The sequence below is a fragment of the Hyperolius riggenbachi genome, chromosome 4 (assembly GCF_040937935.1).
Source record: "Hyperolius riggenbachi isolate aHypRig1 chromosome 4, aHypRig1.pri, whole genome shotgun sequence".
In the NCBI taxonomy this organism is placed as follows: Eukaryota; Metazoa; Chordata; class Amphibia; order Anura; family Hyperoliidae; genus Hyperolius; species Hyperolius riggenbachi.
The window spans coordinates 46,704,482-46,722,387 of record NC_090649.1 but is presented as its reverse complement, the minus strand read 5'-3'; the positions used below and the strand labels follow the sequence as shown (position 1 = coordinate 46,722,387).

At 42.5% G+C, this 17,906-nt stretch overlaps 1 protein-coding gene across 1 annotated transcript in view; it reads right to left on the bottom strand.

The window, feature by feature from the left end:
* Positions 1-376, bottom strand: part of LOC137570340 (cysteine-rich secretory protein 1-like) — an 82,790-nt gene extending 82,414 nt beyond the window's left edge. Inside the window, exon 1 of the mRNA XM_068278988.1 lies at positions 352-376. The gene's annotated coding sequence lies outside the window, so the exon portion shown is untranslated. The remainder of the gene's footprint in view (positions 1-351) is intronic.
* Positions 377-17,906: the final 17,530 nt, after the last annotated feature.

Genomic DNA, 17,906 nt, shown 5'->3' with positions numbered 1-17,906 from the left:
CAGCACCTATACTTGGCTACCTATACTGGAGGCACCTATACCTGGCTACCTGTACTGGGGGCACCTATACCTAGATACCTATATTGGGGGCACCTATACCTGGATACCTATATTGGGGGCACCTATACCTGGATACCTATATTGGAGGCACCTATACCTGACTATCTATACTGGGGGCTAAATACTGCATCAAAAATACTGTTCTCCAGCTCAGGAAGGGGGAGGCACACATTTTTACACCCTCATCCTGAAAGCAATTTAATCTAGAAACTGTCCTGGGTTAGTGTTAGACATTGATAGAGGGATGGTTCAAGTTAGGATGGAGTCAGGTTAGGTGATAGTAATAATTACATAGTAGAATATGGGTCATTTCACAGATACTCCGCTAGCGACTATTTCCAGCGCCCCCTTTTACACATACACTTTTACTTATGTGTGACAGTTAAACTGCAACCACAAACTGGCACTGAATTCCAGAGTAACAGAAGTTTTTGTAAGCTTGAAAACACTAAAGAACATCCAGCAAGCCTGGCCTGCATTTATTATAAAAATATCTATTAGCTGGCACATAAGTAATAATTGTAACTATACATTTCTATGGCACTGGTAAATGGGAAGCGGGAAAAAAGGGCGCAGGCAGCTAGTTGACAAAAAGGGCGCCGCCATTCACTCTCATAATAAATAACGTTTAATGGGCGCCGAGCAGGAAAAAAGGGCGCCGGAGATAAATAACGTTTACAAACGGCGCCCGGAGATTTTTAATGATTTATAACTGTGCTTGTGGTGATTTACGTTTATAAAATGCACCCGTGCCAAATAACGTTTATAAAAATACTAAACATATTTATCTTATTTAACTAATTAAAACATTATTTAAAGTTTTATCCCTTACTGTTTGTAAAACATTATTATTTACAAAATAAAGCGATCAGTACGTAACGTAAATTGCAATATATTTTTTTGCAGCCACAATTAGTAAAACATTATCATCCACATAATAAAGCGATCAGTAAGGGGGGTGGTTAGGGTTAGGCACCACCAGGGGGGTCTTAGGGTTAGGCACCACCAGGGGGGTCTTAGGTTTAGGCACCACCAGGGGGGTCTTAGGTTTAGGCACCACCAGGGGGGTCTTAGGTTTAGGCACCACCAGGGGGGTCTAGGGGTTAGGGATAGGTACAGGGAGGGTTCTGTGTGAGAGTAGGGTTAAGTATAGTTACAGTACATTATAAACCACCAGGGGGGTGGTTAGGGTTATGCACCACCAGGGGGGTCTTAGGGTTAGGCACCACCAGGGGGGTCTTGGGGTTAGGGATAGGTACAGGGAGGGTTCTGTGTGAGAGTAGGCTTAGGTATAGTTTTAGTAAAATTTTATAATAGTTTGTAATAGTTACTAATGTTTTACAACACTTATTACGAACGTAGTTATATTTATATCATTGTTATCAAGAATATTTTCAGATTTTATTATAAGAACAAACCATAAATGAAGGTTATTCACAATAATATACAATTATAACAATTAAACATATATTATCATTTTTTTAATAAACGTAATTATAAGTTTCACTTTTGAAACAGGGAAGATTAACGTTTTCACAATTGCCGATTTCATACACATTATTTAATGATTTATAATTTTGTAAAACATTATTTGTAAACGAAATATAGCACACTATTTTTATATACGCTATTAATAATTAATTATTAATTAGCGTTTACACCCCGCGCCCTTTTTGTCCGGGAGCCCTTTTTGTACGTAAGCTGGTAAATGTTCCTCAGAGAGAAGATGGAACAAGTCAGATCACTAACAGACAAGAGGAGAAAAAACAGGAAAAAGAGGAAACAACTCTAAATTGACATGCTGTAAAATGAGAGATAATATATTAGCATGTAAATAAATGTATTGATGTATATATTTCTTATATGTTCAGAGTCTGGGAAATAAAACACAAATGATGTGGGGTCTCCGCTCCTGAGCCTCTTTAACCCCTTGTGTTCGATACAGGCTGGGATAGCCAGAAATGATGTCCTGAAGGGGGGTATATTGTGGCAGCTGGTCTATTTGGCTGCAGTAGTGTCTGAATCACACCAGAAGCAAGCATGCCGCTAATCTTGCCAGATTTGACAAAAAAAGTCAGAAACTCCTGATCTGCATATGCTTTTTCAGAGGGTGTGGTTACAATTATTAGAGGCAGAGGATCAACAGAACAGCCAGGCAACTGGTATTGCTTAAAAGGATATAAATAGGACATCCCTCTCACTTCAGTTGTCCTTTAATGAAAATAAGCACCATATTCAAAATGTTCTTGCTAATGTGAAAATAGACAGAAACCAATTTCCTTTCACTCCATATTAGGACTCCCATGATTCCTTGCAATACTATTGGCCCAGGAACCTCACCACTATCAACCACTCAGACAACAGACAACCCCCTGAGTATGTCTGCAAACATGTTTTCACATTTGTGCTGCTTCTGCACACATTTTGCTATATTTTTTTCAAAACTTGCAGTTCCAAAATCTTTTTCAAATTAGATTTTTTCGCTTGAAAATCATTCTTTTTATTATTTTTGCAAAAATTTGTGCGAAAAGAATACTGACAATTTCACTCATCTCTGCATTAGGTCCCTACTGTCATAATAGGCCTCATCCTATAATCAAACTTACATCTTCCAGGGAGATTTGCAGTAAAAAGGTTGTCAGAAGCGCAACAAGAAGAATGTTCGAAAACGTCTTCATGTCTGTTTATAAAAATAAAGATAAATTAAATTGTAAACAAACACATACATATCAGCAGTGGGTTGTTTTTAATGATCTCTCACAATAAAATAATTCTAAAACTCCCTAATGATGACCACATATGCATAGATATATACATGCAATCGTCTTACACTATTCATCTTTAAAACAATTTCAAAAAAGATCTAATCAATTGTTTGAGTGTTTTAAAGAGAATCTGTACTGTCCGATTTGTACAATAAAAAACATACCAATCGAGTCACTGTGATCTCGTGGGTCCCTCTTGGCTGTTTCCGCCACTCCCTGCCGCGATCCTGGCTTTTAATCGCCAGTCTTATGCCGGGAATACACGATGCGTTTTTGCGTTCGTTTTTGCCGTCATTTTCGCTTTCGATAGATTATACTCTCGATTCACTGCTCGATTCCCCTCTCGATTCCTTATCTTTTCTTATCAATTACATTCACTTGAATGAGGAGAATCGAAACGAAAGTAGAATCGACCAGATCCGACAGGTTGGAATTTATCTATCGAACCCATCTATCTAAAGTAAAAACTTAATGTGTATTCCCAGCATTAGGCAGTGTTTACAAACACAAAACATGTTTGCTAACCAGGAAGTGATGTATGTGTAATATATATATATATATATATATATTATATATATATATATATATATGCACATTGTATTGTAATACCAGTTACTGCATACCTTTCACTGCATCTGTGACTGCACATTGTATTATACTTGGCAGTCAGTGCATACCTTTCACTTGAATGGATGGCAGACTTGCCCTCCATAACAGATTCTCGTTAAAGGATTTAAAATTGATTCGTCTCATATACAGCAGGACCCCGAAAGTCCTCCTATATTGTTATTTTTTGTCACTACCTCAGGACATCCAACTTCTGTCTTGCCCTGCCTCAAGCGTTTTGTCAGAAAGGACCTTCAGCGCAGCTGGAGGCATTGTCACTGAGAAGAGAAGTCGCCTAAGTTACAAAAGTGTTCAGTACCTCACCTTTATCAAAATGAATGAGGCATGGATCCCAGAAGGCTACTGCCCACCAGAAGACTAAGTCAGTCCCCACACACAGCATCTCTGCCTGCACGCCGTGTGACTGCCTGCCCCAAGACTAAGTCGCTTCCCACACAGCATCTCTGCCTGCAGGCCGCTTGACTGCCTACTCCACCACCACCAACAGGGTCCAGGACTCCAGGCGGATTCCTGAATTTTTAAGGCCGCTGCTAGCAGTGGCCGCTATAATATTTTTTCTGGTGCGTGCGTGTACATAGTTACATAGTTACATAGTTACATAGTTATTTTGGCTGAAAAAAGACATACGTCCATCGAGTTCAACCAGTACAAAGTACAACTCCAGCCCGTCCCCCACATACCCCTGTTGATCCAGAGGAAGGCGAAAAAAACCCCACCAGGCATGGTCCAATTAGCCCCAAATGGGAAAAATTCCTTCCTGACTCCAGATGGCAATCAGATAAAATCCCTGGATCAACATTAGGCATAACCTAGTAATTGTAGCCATGGATGTCTTTCAACGCAAGGAAAGCATCTAAGCCCCCTTTAAATGCAGGTATAGAGTTTGCCATAACGACTTCCTGTGGCAATGCATTCCACATCTTAACCACTCTTACTGTAAAGAACCCTTTCCTAAATAAATGGCTAAAACGTTTTTCCTCCATGCGCAGCTCATGTCCTCTAGTCCTTTGAGAAGGCCTAGGGACAAAAAGTTCATCCGCCAAGCTATTATATTGCCCTCTAATGTATTTATACATGTTAATTAGATCTCCTCTAAGGCGTCTTTTCTCTAGACTAAATAAACCCAGTTTATCTAACCTTTCTTGGTAAGCGAGACCTTCCATCCCACGTATCAATTTTGTAGCTCGTCTCTGCACCTGCTCTAAAACTGCAATATCTTTTTTGTAATGTGGTGCCCAGAACTGAATTCCATATTCCAGATGTGGCCTTACTAGAGAGTTAAACAGGGGCAATATTATGCTAGCATCTCGAGTTTTTATTTCCCTTTTAATGCATCCCAAAATTTTGTTCGCTTTAGCTGCAGCGGCTTGGCATTGAGTACGATTATTTAACTTGTTGTCGATGAGTACTCCTAAGTCCTTCTCCAAGTTTGATGTTCCCAACTGTATCCCATTTATTTTGTATGGTGCTAGACCATTGGTACGACCAAAATGCATGACTTTACATTTGTCAACATTGAATTTCATCTGCCATGTATGTGCCCATATAGCCATCCTATCCAGATCCTGTTGCAATATGACACTATCTTCCTGAGAGTTGATGATTCTGCACAATTTTGTATCATCTGCAAAAATAGCAACATTGCTCACTACTGCATCTACTAGGTCATTAATAAATAAATTGAAGAGCACTGGACCCAGTACAGACCCCTGTGGGACCCCACTGCTAACAGTCTCCCATTTTGAGTACGATCCATTGACCACAACTCTTTGTTTTCTGTCCATTAGCCAGTTCCCTATCCATGCACACAAACTCTTCCCCAGTCCTTGCATCCTCAACTTTTGCACCAGACTTCTGTGGGGAACAGTGTCGAAGGCCTTTGCAAAGTCCAAGTATATCACATCTACAGCATTCCCAATATCCATATTAGCATTCACTACCTCATAAAAGCTGAGCATGTTAGTCAAACAGGACCTGTCTTTAGTAAACCCATGTTGATACTGAGAAATAAGATTATTTTCTACTATGAAGTCATGTATAGTATCTCTTAGTAACCCCTCAAATAGTTTGCATACAACTGATGTTAAGCTTACAGGTCTATAATTTCCTGGATCAGATTTTTTGCCCTTCTTAAATAATGGGAAAACGTGGGCTGTACGCCAATCCACTGGGACTCTGCTAGTTGCAAGAGAGTCACAAAAGATAAGATAAAGGGGCTTAGCTATAACTGAACTTAATTCTCTTAGGACCCGAGGATGCATGCCATCCGGGCCAGGTGCCTTGTCTATTTTTAATTTATTTAGTCTTGCCTTTACTTCTTCCTGCGTTAAGTATTTAATATTACAGTTAGAAGATTGAGACTCTTCTGCCTCTGTAATTTGCAACAGTGCTGTTTCCTTTGTGAAGACAGAAGCAAAGAAAGCATTTAATAACTCTGCCTTACCTTGGTCGTCCACCATTGAGTTCCCACCCTCATCCTTTAGGATTCCTATACAGTCAACCTTTCTTTTTTTAGAGTTGATGTACTTGTGAAACTTTTTTGGGTTAGATTTGATATCCCTAGCGATTTGATTTTCAGCTTCGATCTTTGCCAGCCTAATTTCTTTTTCACAATTTTTATTGCACTCCTTATAATTGCTTAGTGCAGCCTCAGTCCCCTCCTGTTTTAGGACCTTATAGGCATTCTTTTTCCTCTTCATTTTATCCCTAACCTTTCTATTCATCCATAGAGGCCTTTTTTTATTCCTAGACATTTTGTTTCCATATGGGATATACATACTACAATATTGATTGAGAATACGTTTAAAAGCTTGCCATTTCCCTTCAGTGTCGTCCCCTTGTAGTACATTATCCCAGTTCACCAAACTTAGTGCCTGCCTAATTTGATTGAACTTTGCTTTTCTAAAATTCATAGTTTTAGTGGTCCCGCTGCCCCGTGGCCTATCAGTCACCAGATCAAACGTTATCATGTTGTGATCACTATTTCCCAAATGTTCTTGAACCTGCACATTTGATACATTATCTGGTCTATTAGAAATGATCAGATCCAGTAACGCATTCCCCCTAGTTGGTTCCGTTACCATTTGAGTCAAGTAATTGTCCTGTAGTGCTGCAAGAAATCTGCTGCTTTTACCAGAATGGGTAGCCTCAATACCCCAGTCAATGTCTGGAAAGTTGAAGTCGCCCATAATTATGACCTCGTTTTTACTTGCAGCTTTTTCAATCTGCTGTAGTAATCGCAGTTCTGCAGCTTCATTAATAAGAGGTGGTCTGTAGCATACCCCAATAAGCAATTGGCAACTTTTATTTCCACCATGAATATTTACCCAAACGGACTCCACATCTTCGCAATCTTCCTCCATCTCATCGTTGAGGACAGCTGTAAAAGAATTCTTAACAAAGAGACAAACCCCTCCACCTTTTTTCCCTGTTCTATCCCTCCTAAACACATTGTATCCTTTTAAATTAGCTATCCAGTCATGGCTTTCATCCATCCATGTCTCGGTTATTCCCACAATGTCATAGCCTTTGTCATTCAGAATGAACTCTAGTTCGTCTATTTTATTTGCAAGGCTCCGAGCATTGGTTACCATGCACTTTATATTTTTACCAACACATTTACTAATTTTGTTTACACGAAATGGGCTACTTGAAGTTTTACCAACCTCCTTAATCTTTACACTGTCTCCACCCCCCATAATGTTAGGCTCCCACTGTCTTTTTACCTTATCTTGTCTACATATTGAGACTTTATCCTCCCGCCTCCCCCCAGATCCTTGTTTAAAATCTCCTCCAACCGTTTAGCCATCTTCTCCCCCAATGCAGCTGCACCCTCCCCATTAAGGTGCAGCCCATCCCTGCTGTAGAACCTGTAGCCGACTGCAAAGTCTGCCCAGTTCTCCAGGAACCCAAACCCTTCCTTCCTACACCAATTTCTCAGCCACTTATTTAACTCCCTAAGCTCCCTCTGTCTCTCAGATGTAGCGCGTGGCACTGGCAGTATTTCAGAGAACACCACCTTGGAGGTCCTTGCTTTAAGTTTATCTCCAAGTACCTGAAAATCATTTTTGAGGACCTTCCATCTCCCACTAACTTTGTCATTGGTGCCAATGTGTACCATGACAGCTGGGTCTTCCCCATGCCTGCCTAATTTTTCTGGCTGCAGCTGCAACAACACAAAAGGCATGTACATGTGTCAATTCCCCTTCGTGATTGTTACCTTGCCATGGTGAAGGGGCTTGTGAATCACAATGAAGCAATGACCGCCGGCTATATGAGTATTCCGGGGGGAGGGGGAGTGCACACTCAAGATAATAAGATAATAAGGTTGTTGCTTCATTGTGGACAGACCAAATTTGATCAGCTGGACAGTCACTGTTGTTCTATCATTGAGCTACCACAGCCCGGCGACCATATGGGCTTGAAAACCGCCATGGCCTGCACTCTGGCCATGGTACACACCAGTCCAGCAAGGCTGTCACTACGCAAACAGCTTTTTGCGGTGCGTTACACAGTGAGTTTGCTCTGTCAGTGTGAAGCAGTACTCTAATTACACTCCCTGATTGATGTATACACATGCAAGATGTTTTAAAGCACTTTAGGCCTGCAATTTAGCATTCAATGTGATTTCTGCCCTTAAAACGCTGCTTTGCGTCACATCCAGATTTTTCCCCAGGGACTTTCGGCGTCTATTCCACTCATCCATGCAAAAACTCAGATGTTAGACCCCTTGAAACATCTTTTCCATCACTTTTCTGGCCAGCATAAGTGTTTCTAGTTTTCAAAGTTCGCCTCCCCATTGAAGTCTGATGTGGTTCGTGAAAGTTCGCGCGAACCAAACTTTTGCGGAAGTTCGCGTTTGTGGTTCTCAAACCAAAAATCGGAGGTTTGGGCCATCTCTAATGCTGATTTCTAATTCTGCGGCAATTCTGATTTCCACCAATGTCGATTACTGATTGCGTGGATTTCTGATCTCCGTTTACCGTTTTCCAAGTGGTGGGATTTTTTTTTTTGTTTTTGCATTTTCTGATTGGCCTAATACTTCAGAGCTGACTCTGAATTCTCTGATTGGTCCAATGCTTCCAAGTTCTGTGGCTGGGCTAAAATGATCGAATTGCGGTAATGCAGTATTTCAGCAGGAATCCGATTTCCGATCGGAAATGCGGAAATGTTGCGAAAATCTGAATGAGCACATCTAGTCTAAAACTTTGATACACATAAGTTGACGTTATGATGGACTGGATCTGGCAACACTGCCCCTAGTGGTGAGCTCAAATGTGCATGTTAGGCCTCTTTTCAAAAGGCTGTTGAGCTGTGTGCTCAGCAAGCAGTTACCAGACAGCAGTGAGCAGTTACCAGGCAGCAACGAGCAGTTACCAGGCAGCAGTGAGCAGTTGTGAGAGTTTGAGAGGCATTTCCCTTCCTATCACCAGTCCGTGGAAAAAAGGCCTAATACTTAAATGATGTGGCAGAGCGGCGGAGGACAGGACTTTGGCCAACCCTTTGATCCAAAGGGGCTGATGATGTTGGATTTTATCTGGCAACAGCTCCACCAAGCAGCAACCATTTTTCTTAAATTGGGAAAGGCCAATGTTGGGCATAGTTTAACATAGGATTGGAAAGGGTTTCATATATATGTGCCTTACAGTATGTTGGTTGCACCATGCTGAATCCTATATTGCCCAAATATGAAGGCAAGTTATCAATATACACCAACATCAAGACAGGTTATATCTAGCATAGTGGTTCCATTTTTTTCCATTACCTATCTCTCCATCTTTCCTGGACATTACTGTTTTGGAAACCTTTTCGTTAGACTCAATAAAGTCAGTCAATGCTAGAGATGACGTCAGGGTAAATTGCGTGAGGAGACAAATGATAGGAAGACTTGGTGAAGTAGTACATTTTACTTCAAAGCTGGTCATTCTAGCATAAAATAGTACAGTAACCAGAGAATAAAGCTTTAAATTATGAAGGGGTTCCAAGCTCACTACCTCCTTGCGGTGGGACCTGGGCAATTGTCAAGTAAGGGATTTCTTGTGAAGTAAAATATGGGGTGGACTTTGTAGACCTCAAACCGCTACTGTAGCCACGAGGTCCTGACAGGAACCCTGAACACGATGGCCAAAGCAAAGTAAAGACTGTGTGTAGTTGCTGGTCTTCCATCAGAAGCCTCCTTGGGTGACAGAACAAGAAACGCTGGCTAGATATAGCACATACTAGTGCTATCCAGGGTCTACCAAAACTAGCACCGCTGCCTTGCGTTAAGTCGAATTCTAAAGGCTAAAGGAAAAAAGTCCAACAGAAAAGCAGTGTGCCTGGAAGCTTTAGGTGGCAGCTCTACCAACAGGATTGGATGTTGAAGGCTAATCATTAGGGATGGGACGAATCCACAATTTTTTCGAATCCGAATCCGAATCTGAAAAGGTTCTCGAATATCTCGAACCTTTCGAATCCCGAATCTAACGAATCCTGCACATAAGAATTGTGCGATCCGTGGTATAGTTGCCCGCAGTATAGGTAGCGAGGTAAAGGTGCCTTCAGTATAGCTAGCTAGGTATGGGTGCCTTCAATATTGGTAGCTTTCAGTATAGGTAGCAAGGTATAGGGGCCTGCAGTATAGGTAGAAAGGTATATGGGCCTTCAGTATAGGTAGCAGGGTATATAGGCCTTCAGTATAGGTAGCAGGGTATATGGGCCTTCAGTATAGGTAGCAGGGTGTATGGGCCTTCAGTATAGGTAACAGGGTATATAGAGGCCTTAATTATAGGTAGGTAAAGGGACCTTCAGTATAGGTAGCAGGGTATAGGGCCTTAAGTATAGGTAGGTATGTAGGTAGGTATAGGGGCCTTTAGGTAGGTAGGTATAGGGGCCTTTAGGTAGGTAGGTAGGTACGTATAGGGGGCCTTTAGGTAGGTATAGTGGCCTGTAGGTAGGTATGTATAGTGGCCAGTAGGTAGGTAGGTATAGTGTCCTGTAGGTAGGTAGGTAGTTAAAGGGACCTTCAGTATAGGTAGCAGGGTATAGGGCCTTAAGTATAGGTAGGTATGTAGGTAGGTAGGTATAGGGGCCTTTAGGTAGATAGGTATAGTGGCCAGTAGGTAGGTAGGCACGTATAGGGGGCCTTTAAGTAGGTAGGTAGGTATAGAGGCCTGTAGGTAGGTATAGGGGCCTTTAGGTAGGTAGGTAGGTAGGTAGGTAGGTACGTATAGGGGCCTTTAGGTAGGTAGGTAGGTAGTTAAAGGGACCTTCAGTATAGGTAGCAGGGTATAGGGCCTTAAGTATAGGTAGGTATGTAGGTAGGTAGGTATAGGGGCCTTTAGGTAAGTAGGTAGGTAGGTATAGGGGCCTTTAGGTAGGTAGGCACGTATAGGGGGCCTTTAGGTAGGTATAAGGGCCTTTAGGTAGGTAGGTAGGTATAGGGGCCTTTAGGTAGGTAGGCACATATAGGGGGCCTTTAGGTAGGTATAGGGGCCTTTAGGTAGGTAGGTAGGTACATATAGGGGGCCTTTAGGTAGGTATAGGGGCCTGTAGGTAGGTAGGTATAGTGGTAGGTAGGTACGTATCCTTTAGGTAGGTATAGGGGCCTGTAGGTAGGTAGGTAGGTAGGTATAGTGGCGGGTAGGTAGGTAGGTACGTATAGGGGGCCTTTAGGTAGGTATAGGGGTAGGTAGGTAGGTAGGTAGGTAGGTGTCGCTCCCCCTCCCCCCCTTGTGCCTCCTCCGCTCACCCCCACGGCCTCCTCCGTCCCCCGTGCCTCCTCGCTCACCCCTGCATAAGTATCAACTCACCTGTCCAGTGGAGCGCAGAGCGGCAGACCTCGTCGTTACTTCTCGGTTCCCTCTAGTGGCCGGACCGGCTTTTACTGATGACGTCATTGTAAAAGCCGTCACTAGAGGGAACCAGGAAGTGAGCGAGAGGTCTGCCGCTCTGCGCTCCACTGGACAGGTGAGTTGATACAATGTATGCGGGCGGGCGGAGGAGGCGCGAGGCGGGCGGAGGAGACGCGGGGGGGGGGGGGGGGTCGGAGGAGAACGAGTGCGAGCGGCGGATGCGCGGCGATGCAGCGTCGGGATTCGGCGGATTCGCAAAGTGGAAAATGGCGTCGGGATTCGAATCCACGAATCTTAAATATTTCCTAATATTCGAGGGATTCGTGGATTCGCCGGATTCGTCGTCCCATCCCTACTAATCATCTACACTGATCAAATTATTACTGAAACTAAAATAATAGAAGCATATATGGATACAGAGGCACCAGAAAGGTAAAAGTATCTAAAAAGTTTAAAACATGAGGAGGCAGTGTTGGACTTACCACCTCCAAGCAGACATAAAAATTGCCAATGTGTTTGTCAAATTCAACAAGTTTATTTACATGCTTTAGGGGACAATGCAACACGTTTCGCAGGTTTGATCCCACTTCATCAGGCAATAACAACGGAGGCATAGCATATGTGGTCAGTAGAAGAGCCAGGCACCTCTGTATGACAGGTAACCCTGCTTTGTGAGTATAGTTTATTACTCTATCATACTTCATTTCAACTACCAGTACATACTACACTATATTTGGCTCTTGGTGTCCCTACTCTGTAAAATAATAAAAGGTTTTAGATGCAATATTATGCAATATTAATATGCTCCATGATTTCCAATTCTCCACCAAAATGATCTAATAACGGACTAGCGGTTCCCTAGTAGCACCACGACATGGTGTTGTAAAACAAGATATTGTTTTTAGTGTAGGTTTATTGCTACAGGCAAAAACAGTAAGATTCAAAGAACAGATGACAACAGACATGATGACAGACTCATAGGTGCTACTGTCCGGTCGTGCGACTTTGCGTTGAAATGCCTCTGTTGCGTCTCACTGCAACCCCCCACTGTGAACTTAACTTATGTAGGGTGGTTTCCCTCTACTCTGAAAGAAGCAATTGTCAGGCCACTACTCAAGAAACCATCCTTAGACCCAGATGCTTTAAACAGCTACAGACCTGTCTCAAACCTCCCCTTTCTGGGAAAAGTTATTGAAAAGGCTGTCTACCTCCAACTTGAAGCCAGGCTCTCCAGAAACAACATCCTTGACCCTCTACAATCTGGCTTCAGGAAATATGACAGCTGTGAAACAGCCCTCACCCAGATTTGCAATGATCTGCTCATTGCAAGAGACAAGGGTCAATGTTCCATCCTGATTTTGCTCGACCTCTCAGCGGCTTTTGACACAGTCGATCATGAAATCCTGCTCAACAGGCTACAAGAGTACTGTGGCATAGATGGCATTGTTCTCCGGTGGTTCAACTCCTTCCTGGCTGGCAGAACACAAAGGGTAGCCTTAGGGCCCTTCCTCTCCAACCCTGTACCACTAAAATACGGTGTACCTCAGAGCGCAATAATATCCCCTTTACTTTTTACCATATACATGCTGCCACTTGGAGAAATCATACAAAAACATGGCCTGACATATCATTGCTATGCTGATGACACCCAGCTAGATTTGTCATTCAAACCTGGCGTCACAGACCCTACTCCACAAATAAACGCATGCTTAGCTGAGCTTCAGGAGTGGATGAATAACAACTGGCTAAAACTTAATGCTGACAAAACTGAGGTTCTTGTTATCTAGGCTGTATTTGTAGAAAGGACTACAGCATGAATATAAAGCACAAAGTCTTACAAATTTTGTGGTACAAAAATATCAAAAATCTGTATTGACACAAATACAAAAATCCTTAAAAAAAGAGGTCTCTGCTCCTCACTTGCATAAGTAATCACAGGAATTTCAATAATCAATAATAGCAAAGGCTTAAAGAGAATCTGTAACGTCAAAACGTCCCCTGGGGGGTACTCACCTCGGGTGGAGGAAGCCTCCGGATCCTAATAAGGCTTCCCACGCCGTCCTCCATCCGTCAGGGGTCTCGCTGCAGCCCACCGTACAAGATGATGTCAATATTTACCTTCCCGCTCCTGCGCAGGCGCTCTGACAGCTGTCGGCTCCGAAGTAGGCGGAAATACCCAATCGCCGTCGGGTCTGCTCTACTGCGCAGGCACAAGTTTCCGGCGCCTGCGCAGTAGAGCGGACCCGACTGAGATCGGGTATTTCCGTCTACTTCGGAGCCGAAAGCAGCCACAGCGCCCCCGCTGGAGCCAGCAAAGGTAAATATTGAATTTAGAGTCGGGTCTGTCGCTGGCTGTTCGGAGGGCTGCAGCGAGACCCCCGTGGGACAGAGGATGGCGTGGGAAGCCTCATTAGGATCCCGAGGCTTCCCCCACCCGAGGTGAGTACCCCCCAGGGGATGTTTTTGATGTTACAGAGTCTCTTTAATGCATTCAGCAAAAAATGTATTGGCAACGACACGCTCGTTTCGGGCATACAATACCCTTCATCAGGCCACTGTATAAGCACTTTCTACAAGAAAAATCAGACAGAAAAAAATCAAATTAAACACATTAATATAATGTATTAAGAAACAGGTACCCACATCCTACAGAAAAATTCCAAAGAAAGGTGAGAACGAAGTGTGTTTCACACAAGACCCGAAAACCAGGGGAGGAATTTACAGTTTCCATATATTATTATTATAATTATTATTATTGATTTATAAAGCATCAACATATTCCTTGGCACTGTACACAGTAAGAAACGAACATGGGGTATATAATAATTCAGACAAATGTATATACCAATATACAAAATACAGAGTTGGTGACAAAATACAGAATTGATACAAAATACAGAAATAGTAATGACAGTAACAAAAATGAGTAAAATGTATAATGAATTCCAAGACACAAAAGGGGGAGATAGCCCTGCCCTTGTGAGCTTACAATCTAAAGAAATAGGGGGGAAACAAGAGGTGGGGTAGTATACAAAAAAGATACCTATAGGCAGTGTCTTTTTGGATATCTAGTGGGCGTTCAACTTGCCCCGAGGTCGAAGGAGAACTGGCCTAAGAGAGCATATGCTTGTTGGTAAAAGTGAGTTTTGAGAGAACGTTTAAAGGTAACAAAGGTTGGAGAATGATGAATGTGCTGTGGAAGGGCATTCCAGAGGAGGGGTGAGGTACGTGAAAAGTCTTGTCTACGTGAATGCGAGGAGGTAATTGTAAAGGAGGTCAAAAGCAGCTCATGTGCAGATCTGAGATTGCGATTGGGTTGGTATCTGGAAACTAGTGAGGAGATGTACAGGGGAGAGAGATTGTGGAGAGCTTTGTAGGTTAGAGTTAAAAGTTTGAACTGCATCCTCTGGTTAATTGTTAGCCAGTGAAAAGCTTGACAGAGAGGAGGAGCAGAGGAAGAGTGAGAGTAAAGAAGAATGAGACAAGCTGTTGAGTTCAGTACAGAATGGAGCTGTGCCAGTCTGTTAGTTGGTAGTCCTCAAAGTAATTGGTTACAATAGTCCAGAGGAGATACTATAAGAGCATGTATTAACAATTTAGTAGTGTCTTGAGTGAGAAAAGGTCGGATGCGAGATATGTTTTTGAGCTGGAGATGACAGGAGCTGGTTAGGGAGTGAATGTGAGGGATAAAGCCCCATCTACATGATACGATTCTTTATACGATTCGATTACGATTCTATTTACGATCTGATTAAATCCGACATGTCCGATCGGGATTCGATTTGATTCAATTCGATTTGCCATTGTTTTGCAATAGCAAATCGAATTGAATCGAATCGAATCCCGATCGGACATGTTGGATTTAATCAGATCGTAAATAGAATCGTAATCGAATCGTATAAAGAATCGTATCATGTAGATGGGGCTTGAAAGAGGGAGCGTGTTTTAGGATATCTAGTAGGTGAACAAAAATCTCATAGGAAAAACTTACCTTTCGCCACCTAATTGAATAGCGGGTAAACAGAAGACTGAAAGCGTAAAATCTTACCGATGCAGACTTATATATCTGCGACAAACACCGTAACGCACCTCATCCTTTATTAACAGAGATTTACGTGACACATTACATCCTCAGCCAAACAATAACAAATGAAAACACCTCACACATCATTAAATTCTTTTAATTTCAGACACTGTTGGCTGCCAGCCCTCCCAGTAGACGCCACAAAAGAAAAACAAAGTAAAATACATTAAAGGGATACTGTAGCGGGGTCGGGGGGAAAATGAGTTGAACTTACTCGGGGCTTCTAATGGTCCCCCGCAGACATCCTGTGCCCGCGTAGCCACTCACCGATGCTCCGGCCCCGCCTCCTGTTCACTTCTGGAATTTCAGACTTTAAAGTCTAGAAACCACTGTGCCTGAGCGGCTGCTTCCTGTCAATTCACGGCGGCCGGCTCCGTGAATAGCCTGCGGGCCGCCGATCGCGGCTCGCAGGCTAAATGTAAACACAAGTGGAAATAATCCGCTTTGTTTACATTCGTACAACGCTGCTAACAGTAGCAGCGTTGTACCAGATCAGCGATCCCCGGCCAATCAGCGGCCGGGGATCGCTGTCACATGACAGGCAGGAGCCTGTTAGAGGCTGCACGGGACAGATCCGTTCCTGTGCAGCCTCGGATCTCCGGGGAAGGGAGGGAGGAGAGGGAGGGGGGGGGGGGAATTTCGCCGTGGAGGGGGGCTTTGAGGTGCCCCCCCCCCCCCCCCCGCAACACCTAGGCAGGCAGGAGCGATCAGACCCCACCAGCACATCATCCCCCTAGTGGGGAAAAAAGGGGGGCGATCTGGTCGCTCTGCCTGCACCCTGATCTGTGCTGGGGGCTGCACAGCCCACCCAGCACAGATCAGCTAAAACAGCGCTGGTCCTTAAGGGGGGGTAAAGGGTAGGTCCTCAAGTGGTTAAATGTTACAATTTTTCGCCATAGTGCCCCTTTAATGGTCCGCACCATATCCAATTAACCATTTCAGCCCGCGGGGATTTTTCACCTTATGCATCAGAGCAATTTTCACCTCCCATTCATTCGCTAATAACTTTATCACTACTTATCACAATTTATTGATCTATATCTGTTTTTTTTCCGCCACTAATTAGGCTTTCTTTGGGTGGTACATTTTGCTCAGAATTATTTTTTCATAAATGCTCTTTAACAGGAATATTAAGAAAAAATTGAAAAACATCATTTATTTCTCAGTTTTCGGCCAATATAGCTTTAAAATAATACATGCTACCATAATTAAAACCTATGTATTTTATTTGCCCGTTTGTGTCGGTTATTACACCATTTACATTTTGTCCCTATCACAATGTATGGCACTAATATTTTATTTGGAAATAAAGGTTCATTTTTTCCGTTTTGCGTCCATCACTATTTACAAGCTTATAATTAAAAAAAATATTCCTAGTATACCCCCTTTACATGCATATTTAAAAAGTTCAGACCCTAAGGTAACTATTTAAGTTTTTTTTTTTTTTTATTTATTGTAATTTATTTATTTTTTTCATTCAAAATTTTATTTGGGTAAATTTTTGGTGTTGGGAAAAAAACAGTTAATTTTTAATGTTATAATATGTGTAAATTGGCATGAAAAATGTATGTAGATGTAGTTTTACTATTTGGCCACAAGATGGCCACCTTAAGTTTTTTTTTTTCTCCTTGTGCTTCTCGCTTACCGGAAGCACAAGGTGGACGGGAGAATTTTTTTTTTTTTAGAAAAACTGCGGTCTCTCATAAGAAACCATCGGTTTTTCTGCTGGCCACTTAGATTGGTGGGCTACCGTGGAACAGCACAGGGACACAGGAGCGCGCCGAAGTGCGCCTCTGCAGCAGAGCAGCCGCCTGGACGTGATAATCACGTCCGGGCGGCTGAAATGGTTAAGAATCGGCTTTTTTTGACGATCTATTAAAATGCTGTGTAGCAGCTACGGCCCGCTCAGCATAATGCTAATCTGCTTGTAAAAGGGCATGTAACCCGAAACAGCAGGCTGTAGCTGCTAAAGAGCATTTTAATGGATCCTCAAAAAAAGCTGATTCTTAATTTGGACGTGGTGCAGACCATTATCTTCAAACGAGGAGAATAGTGGATATCATACAAGTCAAAAAAAAATTTTTTCAAAAAGACCTTGCAATTTGAAAAAAAAAATGATTTTAAATATGCAAAGGAACAATGTTTTTTAAACTGTAATTTTTCTGAGTTTAAAAAACATTTTCCCTTTATATATGGGCAGTGAGTTGAAAATCGTTTTTATTTTAGTACAGAAATTTGTGAAAAATGCAAAAAACATAAATGGTTTTGGTGTCATTTTTGCTCGAAAGTCGAATTTTTAATTATTTCCGTGATTATTATTGTGAAAAGAATATCAGCATTTTTGCTCATCTCTGTTCATGGGCATAATGACATAATTTGCATATTCAGTAGTGATGCATCATGGGAAACCACAGTCGCTCACAGTTGAAAATAACTTCTGTTTTAAAGAGAACCCGAGGTGGGTTTGAAGAATATCTGCATACAGAGGCTGGATCTGTCTATACAGCCCAGCCTCTGTTGCTATCCCAAACCCCCCTA